Source organism: Heptranchias perlo, unplaced genomic scaffold, assembly GCF_035084215.1.
Source record: "Heptranchias perlo isolate sHepPer1 unplaced genomic scaffold, sHepPer1.hap1 HAP1_SCAFFOLD_53, whole genome shotgun sequence".
Taxonomy (NCBI): domain Eukaryota; kingdom Metazoa; phylum Chordata; class Chondrichthyes; order Hexanchiformes; family Hexanchidae; genus Heptranchias; species Heptranchias perlo.
The window spans coordinates 4171622-4182733 of NW_027139548.1; positions in this window are offsets into that span (position 1 = coordinate 4171622).

Sequence of the window (11112 nt, forward strand, 5' to 3'; positions counted from 1 at the left end):
GGAGCACTCGCCAAAATATATCAATCTGGTATCAATACACAATCCAGCGAATGTTAGGAATGTGTAGTTAAGATAGTTAATTGACATCATTATCTTGGAGATGGTGGTGTCCTTGCTTATATTGAACAATGAGAAGAATGTATTTGATAGCTTGGCCACTGCTCGAAACATCGCGACCGCGCAGGGAGAGATTCTAATCGAACACTCTGGACACCCCGATCTATTGAGAGAGAGCCAGAAAGGGCAGAAATGGCTTTTATCGGTTGTCTCGTGTTGCATGATCTTGGGATATCGCTGTGTTCACAGAAATGATGCGTTGAGCATGACGAAACCACCAAGCGAGATGCATGATGAAGATGGACTGAAGAACCGGTCCAAGACACGGTCAGTCACGGTGACAACACCACTACATGAAATGGTTAATGTGGGTCCAGAGAGTGGGAACATATGGAAAAGCAATTGGTAGAGATTTTCCCAATAAATAGATCGAGAAAGATTTATGGTGCTGTTGAGATACTCTTCGTTGTTGACCTTAAACACTCGACTGCCAACAATGGACGGACTGTAAGGAAAGCACTAATCAGACTGTCCTGAAACTGCTAATCTGCATTGGTTTCTCCTTATATTATAGCAATCTTTACCTTTTAAGGTTATCTGTTAAGCGGGGCAGAGAAAGGCAATTTAAAATCCCATTGGGCTGTTTGACCAGGGCTGACCCTGCAGCAATGGTCAGTTTCAAGAAAGAATAGTAAGAAACTTCATTAAAGACAGACGATTACATGCTAAATCATAAATTTCAGAGAAATTTAATCATATGTTAAAAGTGTGGAAAGCTGTTAGTTCTGCAAAGGGAAATACCTGGACATAAATCTTCATTTGCAATTGTTACAAATGATAAAGAAACAAAGACAGATTTATAATTAAAGGTTTTACTTTGTACCATTGCAATTATAAGGATCAGGAATGAAATTATCGAAATGTTAACGAAATAAGAAATTATACTTCGTAGCCCAATGGAATAAATATATGGGGGTGTAATTGAACTTTTCTGTAATTATGTAATGAATAATTGTGTGGATTAACACAAGAGATTGCTGTTTTTATCCCGGCCACTGTTGGGCTGATAAATTAGCGCATTGCTTCTTGCGAAAAGTGATCAGAGGAATATTCGGCTTTAACGGAATCTGTAGTGCAGCAGACTCTGAACCGGGAAGATCACATCCCAACTGTTCACACCCTCATACCTGGGGCTAATAATTCCGCTGCTCGGTTGCAAAATCAGGAAAGCGAGACACCCCAGGCCATAATTCTCTGTGTATTAATATTAGTGGAAGCAAAATGTCCGGCCAGCGATGCACTGTTTGGGACATGATGTGGAGGTGCCGGTGATGGACTGGGGTTGACAATTGTAAACAATTTTACAACACCAAGTTATAGTCCAACGATTTTATTTGAAATCTACAAGCTTTCGGAGGCTTCCTCCTTCCTCAGGGAAATGTGATTTCCCTCATTTCCCTGAGGAAGGAGGAAGCCTCCGAAAGCTTGTAGATTTCAAATAAAATCGTTGGACTATAACTTGGTGTTGTAAAATTGTTTAGAACTGTTTGGGACAGGCACGGCTGGTGTGCAGAAAGAGCGCGGAGCCGGAATCCACCCCGACATTCCAAAGCGCTCTTTTTTATCCAAACATTTCAACTGATTGCTTTCGAAAGGTTAACACCTGCATTAAATCCCGCACACAGGAGTGTAGGACGGGCCCGTTAATTGTATAATTAGAAATGAGGACCAGAGAAACTGAGCAAATGTTTAAAAACTGACAGTTGGTAATGAGTATTGGGATTGGTAAAGGTCGATGATACTGAGCTCAGAACTGAAATACCTTTAAATCCCCGACCAACCATCATCAGGTGTGGGTATAAGTGGGTATAAGTACTATTGTATGTAACGTGTGTTCAATAAACTTATGACGCCTCATTTCAATGTTCAAGAACCTGACTGAAAACTTTCCGCTAACAATCGCCTTCGTACTGTAATTGTGAATTGCCTTCATTTATTAATGTGATTAAGTGCGCCCTTTATCCGTCACTCTTTCACGTTCCACTTCATCCTGAGGTTCTCCGAAAGCCAAACTTCACTTGATTTCAGGCCCCCGGGGAGCCCAGGCTCTGCCAATCCGGCTGGCATCCAGCGTCAGGCGGAAGTGGTTGTGAGTTGCGGGCAGTTCTGTGTAATAGGCGCATTCAACAGCATTCAGACGACCAATAAAATTTAAGGCACTAGTTCGGCCGCAGGCACAGGTTTTTTATTCCATCGGTCGGCGATGCAGCTGCACCCAGCCACAATCGTGGGAAGGCGCTGTGTTATCAACAACATCATCCAAAATCAACAGGGAAAATGGAAAACAAAGGAATGATCAAGTTAACCATTGCATGACCGTGTCAAATCCAATCAGATGCGGATCTGATTCCCCGGTTTCCAAATCAACAGTTCATGTGTTTCTCTGGTCCTCACATCTAATTAAACAATTAACGGGCCCGTCCTACACTCCTGTGTGCGGGATTTAATGCAGGTGTTAACCCATCGATAGCAATCAGTTTAAATGCTTGGATAAAAAAGAGCGCTGAGGAATGTCGGGGTGAATTCCGGCTCCGCGCTCCTTCCGCACACCAGCCGTGCCTGTCCCGAACAGTGCATCGCTGGCCTGTTATTTTACTTCCACTAATATTAATACACAGAGAATTATGGCCTGGGGTGTCTCGCTTTCCTGATTTTGCAACCGACTAGCGGAATTTTTAGCCCCAGGTATGAGGGCGTGAAAGTTGGGATGTGATCATCCCAGTTCAGAGTCTGCTGCATTAAAAAGAGCATGAAAGCCGAATATTCAACTGATCACTTTTCGCAAGAAGCAATGCGCTAAACTCTCAGCCTAACAGTGGCCGAGATAAAACCAGCAATCTCTTCAAAGGGACCAGCTTCCTCCGGCTCAAACAGCCCTCCATGGAAGTTATACTTCTGGCGGATTGACGAAATATCTCACCGTTAATGGCCCTTCCCCATTAGTCTGAGGGATCGACCTTTAAACTGAAAATTACTTTGATGTCACTATTCCAATATCAATGCAATATTTAATGATGATGTAACAATGACGGCATCGATCTTAATCTGGTATAAATCCTGCTAAATATTCGGGAATCCTAATCAGGAACTATGACACACTGTGTTCTGATCCCGAATAAATCCCGTTGGATCGCCTGGAATCCTAATCAGGAACTGTGGCAGACTGTGTCCTGACCCAGAATAAATCCGGATAAAGCACGGGAGAGTCATAATCAGGGTTTTACAGAGAAGTGAAAAAGGAAATGACAGGGGCAAAGAGATTTTGAGAATAGAATGGCGGCTAACATAAAAGTTAATCCAAAAGGCTTCTTCAGGCATATAAATAGTAAACGGTTCGTAAGAGGAGGAGTGATGCCGATAAAGGATTAAAAATTAGATCTACGCATGGAGGCAGAGGGCAGTGCTGAGGTACTAAATTAATATTTTGCATCTGTCTTTATCAAGGAAGAAGATGCTGCCAAATCAGAGTAAAAGGACAGGTAGTTGAGATACTTGATGTGGTGAAATTGATAAGGAGGTGGTAAAAGAAATGCTAGCTGTACTTAAAGGAGATAAGTCACCCGGTCCGGATGGGATGCAACCTGGGTTGATGAGGGAAGTAAGGGTGGAAATTGTAGAGGTGCTGGCCATAATCTTCCAATCATCCTTAGATACGGGAGTGGTGCCAGAGGACTGGAGAATTGCAAATGTTACACCATTGTTCAGAAAAGGGTGTAAGGAAAAAAACAGGCAACTGTCGGCCAGTCGGTTTAAATTTGGTGGTGGCGAAGCTTTAATAAACAATAATTCAGGACAAAATTAATAGTCACTTGGACAAGTGTGGATTAACAAAGGAAATCCAGCACTGATTTGTTAAAGGCAAATCGTGTTTAACGAACTTGATTGAGTTTTTTTTCATGAGGTAACAGAGAGGGTTGATGAGGGCAATGCGGTTGATGTTGTCGATCGGGACTTTCAAAAGGCGTTTGATAAAATGCCACACAGCAGGCTTGTCAGCAAAATTGCAGTCCGTGGAATGAAAGCGGTAGTGGCAGCATGGATAAGACATTGGCTAAGTGACAGGAAACAGAGAGTAGTAACGAACACTTGTTTTTTTTCAGGCTGGAGGAAGGTGTACAGTGGTCTTCCCCAGGGGTCGGTGCTTGGACCAATGTTTTTTTGATATATAGTAATTACACGGACTTGGGTGTACATGGTCCAATTTCAAAATTTGCAGATGGCACAAAATTTGGAAGTGTAGTGAACAGTGAGGAGGATAGTAATAGATTTTAGGAGGAGATGGACAGGCTGTTGGAATGGGCGAACACGTGGCTGATTAAATTTGATGCAGAGAAATGCGATGCGATACATTTTATCAGGGAGAACGAGGATAGGCAATGCAAGCGAAAGGGTACAATTCTAAAGGGGGTGCACGGACATAGAGACCTGGGGGTATATGTGCATGAATGTTTGAAAGTGGCAGGACAGATTGAGAAAGCGGTTAAAAAAAACCATACGGGATCCTCGGCCAACGTTGTCTACCTCATACGTTGCAGGAAAGGATGCCCCAGAGCATGGTACATTGGCGAGACCATGCAGACACTGCGACAACGGATGAACGGACACCGTGCAACAATCGCCAAACAGGAGGGTTCTCTCCCTGTCGGGGAACACTTCAGCAGTCATGGACATTCAACCACCGACCTTCGGGTAAGCGTACTCCAAGGCGGCCTTCGAGACACACGACAACGCAAAATGGTCGAGCAGAAATTGATAGCCAAGTTCCGCACCCATGAGGACGGCCTCAACCGGGATCTTGGGTTCGTGTCACACTACACGTAACCCCACCAGCGAACAAATGTTATCTGTTTTTAATATAACGGATCATTTACTGTCTTCCTTCTCTCTCTCTCTCTTTTTTTTTGGGGGGTGTTTGTATATTCGGTGGCCTTTTAGGTGACACCTTTCTGTCTGCTCACTGTGATTGCCTTGGCAACGGGCAGTAATCACCAGGCATTGTTCTGTGATTTTCAAATGCGAAGGATTCGAAAATGTCATTTCCACACCGTTCACCTGAGGAAGGAGGAAGCCTCCGAAAGCTTGTGGAATTTAAAATAAATTTGTTGGACTATAACTTGGTGTTGTAAAATTGTTTACAATTGTCAACCCCAGTCCATCACCGGCATCTCCACGTCATGGCGACCATTGACACCACAAACTGCCGGCTCACAGTGGAAAGGATATCCAAGAAGATCGCGCATTTAGACACAGACATCAAGTTTTTACAGAGCTGCAAGAAAGCAGACAAGATCCCGAAATGACTACAGATCACGAACCCACTCAAGTCCACATACAACTCGGATCACGCTGAGAGACTCTGCCGTCGTACCTCTCGCACACTCCGCAATCATTTCGTACACCAACTCGACAGCAGACGCCGCAACCTCGAAACTAAGATAGAGTCCATACTCTCAACCTGCACTCAGGACACAGCAGACCAGCTACGATATACCGCCAAACAGACGAGGCAACGGAACTACGCTGCCTACATGAAAACCAAGAGCAGGAAGCTTGAGAAACTCGACATCACCACCAGCATCGACCAAGCTTCCCCTGGTACCACGGTTGCAACCACAGGGAAGTCTATCGTCAATTTGTCCGACCACACCCTTCAATCAGACGAAATCGAAGTTCTCAGCCGAGGGCTCAATTTCTGCCCCACGACCAAAATGGACCCCACTAGTCTCGCGGCAGACACAGAGGAATTCATCAGGAGAATGAGGCTCCAGGAATTCTACCACAAACCACAAAATTTCAGCAGCGAAACCAATGAGACAATCAACGATCCGGAACAGCAGACAGAGGGATCCGTGGTGCAGCAACCGAAGAGGAAAGACTCTCACTGGACTCCTCCGGAGGGTCGCTGCCCTCAGCTTGACATGTATGGTCAAGCTGTCAGGAAATGTGTCTATGCCAGATTCATTAGCCGCACTCACAAGACAGTCCAGAATGTCACCCGAGCACAACGCAACGCCATCAACGCTCTCAAGACCAACCGCAACATCGTCATCAAACCAGCGGACAAAGGAGGAGCCATCGTCATACAGAACAGAACGGACTATTGCAAAGAAGCATACCGACAACTGGACAACCAGGAACACTACACACGCTTACCCACAGACCCGACCAAAGAACACACCCATCAGCTCAACAAACTGATCAAGACCTTCGATCCAGACCTTCAAAACATCCTACGCACTCTCATCCCACGTACTCCCCGTGTGGGAGACTTCTGCTGCCTCCCAAAGATACACAAAGCCAACACACCCGGACGTCCTATCGTATCAGGCAACGGAACCCTGTGTGAGAACCTCTCTGGATACATCGAGGGCATCCTGAAACCCATCGTGCAGGGAACCGCCAGCTTCAGTCGCGACACTACAGACTTTCTAAAAAAACTCAGTACCCACGGACCTGTTGATCCAGGAACACTTCTCACCACGATGGACGTCTCGGCACTATACACCAGTATCCCCCACGATGACGGCATCGCTGCGACAGCATCAATACTCAACACCAACAACAGCCAATCTCCAGACGCCATCCTACAACTCATCCGCTTCATCCTGGATCACAATGTCTTCACCTTCGATAACCAGTTCTTTACCCAAACACACGGAACAGCCATGGGGACCAAATTCGCACCCCAATACGCCAACATTTTCATGCACAAGTTCGAGCAGGACTTCTTCACTGCACAAGACCTCCAACCAACACTATACACCAGATACATCGACGACATTTTCTTCCTATGGACCCACGGCAAGGAATCACTAAAGAGACTGCACGATAACACAACAAGTTCCATCCCACCATCAAGCTCACCATGGACTACTCCTCAGAATCAGATTCTTTCTTGGACACACGAATCTCCATCAAAGATGGGCACCTCAGCACCTCACTCTACCGCAAGCCCACGGACAACCTCACGAAGCTCCACTTTTCCAGCTTCCACCCTAACCACGTCAAAGAGGCCATCCGCTATGGACAGGCCCTGCGAATACACAGGGTCTGCTCAGACGAGGAGGAACGCAATGGACACCTAAAGACGCTGAAAGACGCCCTAGTAAGAACGGGATATGACGCTCGACTCATCGATCGGCAGTTCCGACGGGCCACAGCGAAAAATCGCATAGACCTCCTCAGGAGATCAACACGGGACGCAACCAACAGAGTACCCTTCGTCGTCCAGTACTTCCCCGGAGCGGAGAAACTACGCCATGTTCTCCGCAGCCTTCAACATGTCATCAATGATGACGAACACCTCGCTATGGCCATCCCCACACCTCCACTACTCGCCTTTAAACAGCCACCCAACCTCAAACAGACCATCGTTCGCAGCAAATTACCCAGCTTTCAGGAGAACAGCGTCCACGACACGACACAACCCTGCCACGGTAACCTCTGCAAGACATGCCAGATCATCGACACAGATACCACCATCACACGAGAGGACACCACCCACCAGGTGCATGGTTCATACTCCTGTGACTCGGCCAACGTTGTCTACCTCATACTTTGCAGGAAAGGATGCCCCGGAGCATGGTACATTGGCGAGACCATGCAGACGCTGCGACAACGGATGAACGGACACCGCGCAACAATCGCCAAACAGGAGGGTTCCCTCCCAGTCGGGGAACACTTCAGCAGTCATGGACATTCATCCACCGACCTTCGGGTAAGCGTACTCCAAGGCGGCCTTCGAGACACACGACAACGCAAAATGGTCGAGCAGAAATTGATCGCCAAGTTCCGCACCCATGAGGACGGCCTCAACCGGGATCTTGGGTTCATGTCACGCTACACGTTACCCCACCAGCGAACAAATGTTATCTGTTTTTAATATAACGGGTCAGTTGCTGTCTTTTCCAAGTTTCTACCTCTCTATCTCTTTTTTTTTGTTTGTTTTTTTTTTGGTGATTTGTATATTCGGAGACCTTGCAGTTAACACCTGTCTGTCTGCACACTGATTGCCTTGGCAACGGGCAGTTGAAAAAACTGTCTGTAATCACCAAGCATTGTTCTGTGATTTATAAATGCGATTTCATTTCGAGGATTTAATTTCCAACAACGTTCACCTGAGGAAGGAGGAAGCCTCCGAAAGCTTGTGCATTTAAATTAAAATTGCTGGACTATAACTTGGTGTTGTAAAGTTGTTTACAATTAATCTCCATGAGAAATAATCAATAATCAACGATACAATAAGAAATGCAGAGAAAGAACGTTGAAGGAATCGGGGAAGGTAGCGGACATGGGCAAAGATTTTCCACCACTTCAAAGTGCGGAAAAAAGTGATTTTTAAGCGAGGGACGTTCAGTTCCCTCCTCCCCGATTCAAAGTTCCCCTTGAGTGAATCTGGCTCCTTGTCAATCGTTCTGTTCCCTCCTCCCTGACTCCGCTCGACACAGTGTTGTAATGAATAATAATGCAGCTCTGTCCCATTTATATTTTTCGGCAGCAGACTTTAACTGACTGGCTCTTAATGGCGGTGGTTTATGGTGTAAATTGAGTGGGATTGCAATTGATAAAAGCAACACCTGAAAAGGGCCTTGAACCCTGCACGCATAACACTTTTGGTCTGCAGACTGAGCGATGCGGGCTTTGAAACACTAACGACACAGCGACGCTGACTGGCTGTTATGATGAATTACATCCACTTCAAGAGCACAGCCGCCCTGTCAACACAAGTTGCGTCACAAAATTGCTTCAAATCCAACACCACTTCTCAGGCCATTTCTTCACAAACATACCGCACTCCAAGCGTCGTCTGCCTCTCTGAGTCTGCTCCAAACTCAACCTCACCCCTTCATCCCAATCTGAACTTGGTCCTCAATCTGTCTCCTTCTCCTCAATCTGACCCTTTCTCCTCGGTCTGACTCCTTCTCCCGAATCAGATCTCTTCTCCTCAATCTGACCAGTTATTCCTAAACTGACCCCTTCTACTCAAACTGATGCGTTCTCCTCAATCAGACTCCTTCTCTTTTAATTGGCCCTTGTCATCGATCTGACACCTTCCATTTAATGTGACTTCTTCTCCCCAAACTTACCTCTTCTCCTCAATCTAACCCCTGCTCCTCAATCTGACTCCTCCTCCTCAATCTGTCCACTTCTCCCCAATCTACACCCTTCTCCTCAATCTAATTCTATCTTCCCAGCCTGGTCGGTTCTTCTCAATCGGACCCCTTCTCCTCAATGTGTTCCTTCTCCTCAATCTGATCACTCAGAAATAGGACACTTAGGAGCGATATCAGGAAGCTTTTTTTCACAAACAGAGTAACGGTCTATACCTCTCTTCCCCTAATAGGCTGTTGGTCAGTTTCAATTTCAGGATTGGGATCGAAAGATTTTTTAGGGTAAGGAGCCTGGAGCAAATGCGGGTAAATGTATTTGAGTTTCGGATCAAACACGATCAAAGTGAATGGTGGAATAAGTTCTATGGGCTGAATCACCTCGTGCTGTTCTCCTGATTCATCACCTGCCTTTTCTATTCAAAGACTGACTGCCTGATGACCAGTTTTAACCTGCGCTGTTTTAATCGCCGCCGAAAATAATCAATAATCACGGATATAATAACAGATGCAGAGAAAGAATGATGAAGGAATCGGGGAAGGAAGCGGACATGGGCAAAGATTTTCCACCACTTTAAATTGGGAAAAAAGTGATTTTTGAGTGAGGGACGTTCAGTTCTCTTCTCCCCGATTTAAAGTTCGCTTTGAGTGAATCGGACTCCTTGTCAATCGCTCAGTTCCCTCCTCCCATATTTAAAGTTCTCTTTGAGTGAATCTGTCTCCTTGTCAATCGCTCAGTTCCCACCTCCCCGATTTAAAGTTCGCTTTGAGTGAATCTGACTCCTTGTCAATCGTTCAATTCTCTCCTCCCCGATTTCGAGTTCCTTTTGAGTGAATCTGACTCCTTGTCAATCGTTCAGTTCCCTCCTCCCTGATTTAGAGTTCCCTTTGAGTGAATCTGACTCCTTGTCAACCGTTCAGTTCCCTCCTCTCTCACTCCGTTGCGTTACAGTTTTGCACTGAATAATAATGCAGCTCAGTCTCATTTATATTTGTCGGCAGCAGACTTTAACTGACTGGCAATTAATGGCGGTGATTTATGGTGTGAATGGAATGGGATTGCAATTGGTTAAAACAGCACACGAATAGGGACTTAAACTCTGGGCCCTCAGATTAAAATTGGGATATTATGACGACTGAGCAATCCAGGTTGTGACCGGCTAATGAAAGAGCGACCCTGACTGGCGGTGGTAGGGAAAGACATTCCAATCACTTCACCTTCAAAGCCACCCTGTCAACGCACATAACGTCACAAAATTACTTCAGATCCAACACCTCTTCTCAGGTCATTCCATCTCAAACATGTCACACTCAAGCCCAAAGATGTTTTGTAAATACATAAAGAGCGAGAGGAAAGTGTGGGGCCTATTAGAGACCAAAACGGGAAACTATGTGTGGAGGTGGAAGATGTTGCTGTGGTTCTTCATGAATACTTTGCGTCTGTCTTCACAAAAGAGAAGGACGATGCAGAGATTGTAGTGAAGGAGGGGGAGGATGTTTTAATATTGGATGGGATAAACATAGTGAGAGAGGAAGCATTAAGGGGTTTAGCATCTTTGAAAGTAGTTAAATCACTAAGCCCGGATGAAATGTATTCCAAGCTGTTAAGAGAAGCAAACCAGGAAATAGCGGAGGCTCTGACCATCATTTTCCAATCCTCCCGACCACAGGCGTTGTGCCGGAGGATTGGAGGACTGCTAACGTTGTACCGTTTTTTAAAAGGGAGCGAGGGATAGACCGATTAATCATAGGCCAGTTAGTCTAACCTCGGTGGTGGGCAAATTATTGGAATTAATTCTGAGGGACAGGATAAATCGTCACTTAGAAAGGCACGAGTTAATCAAGGACAGTCAGCATGGATTTGTTCAGGGAAGGTCGAGTCTGACTC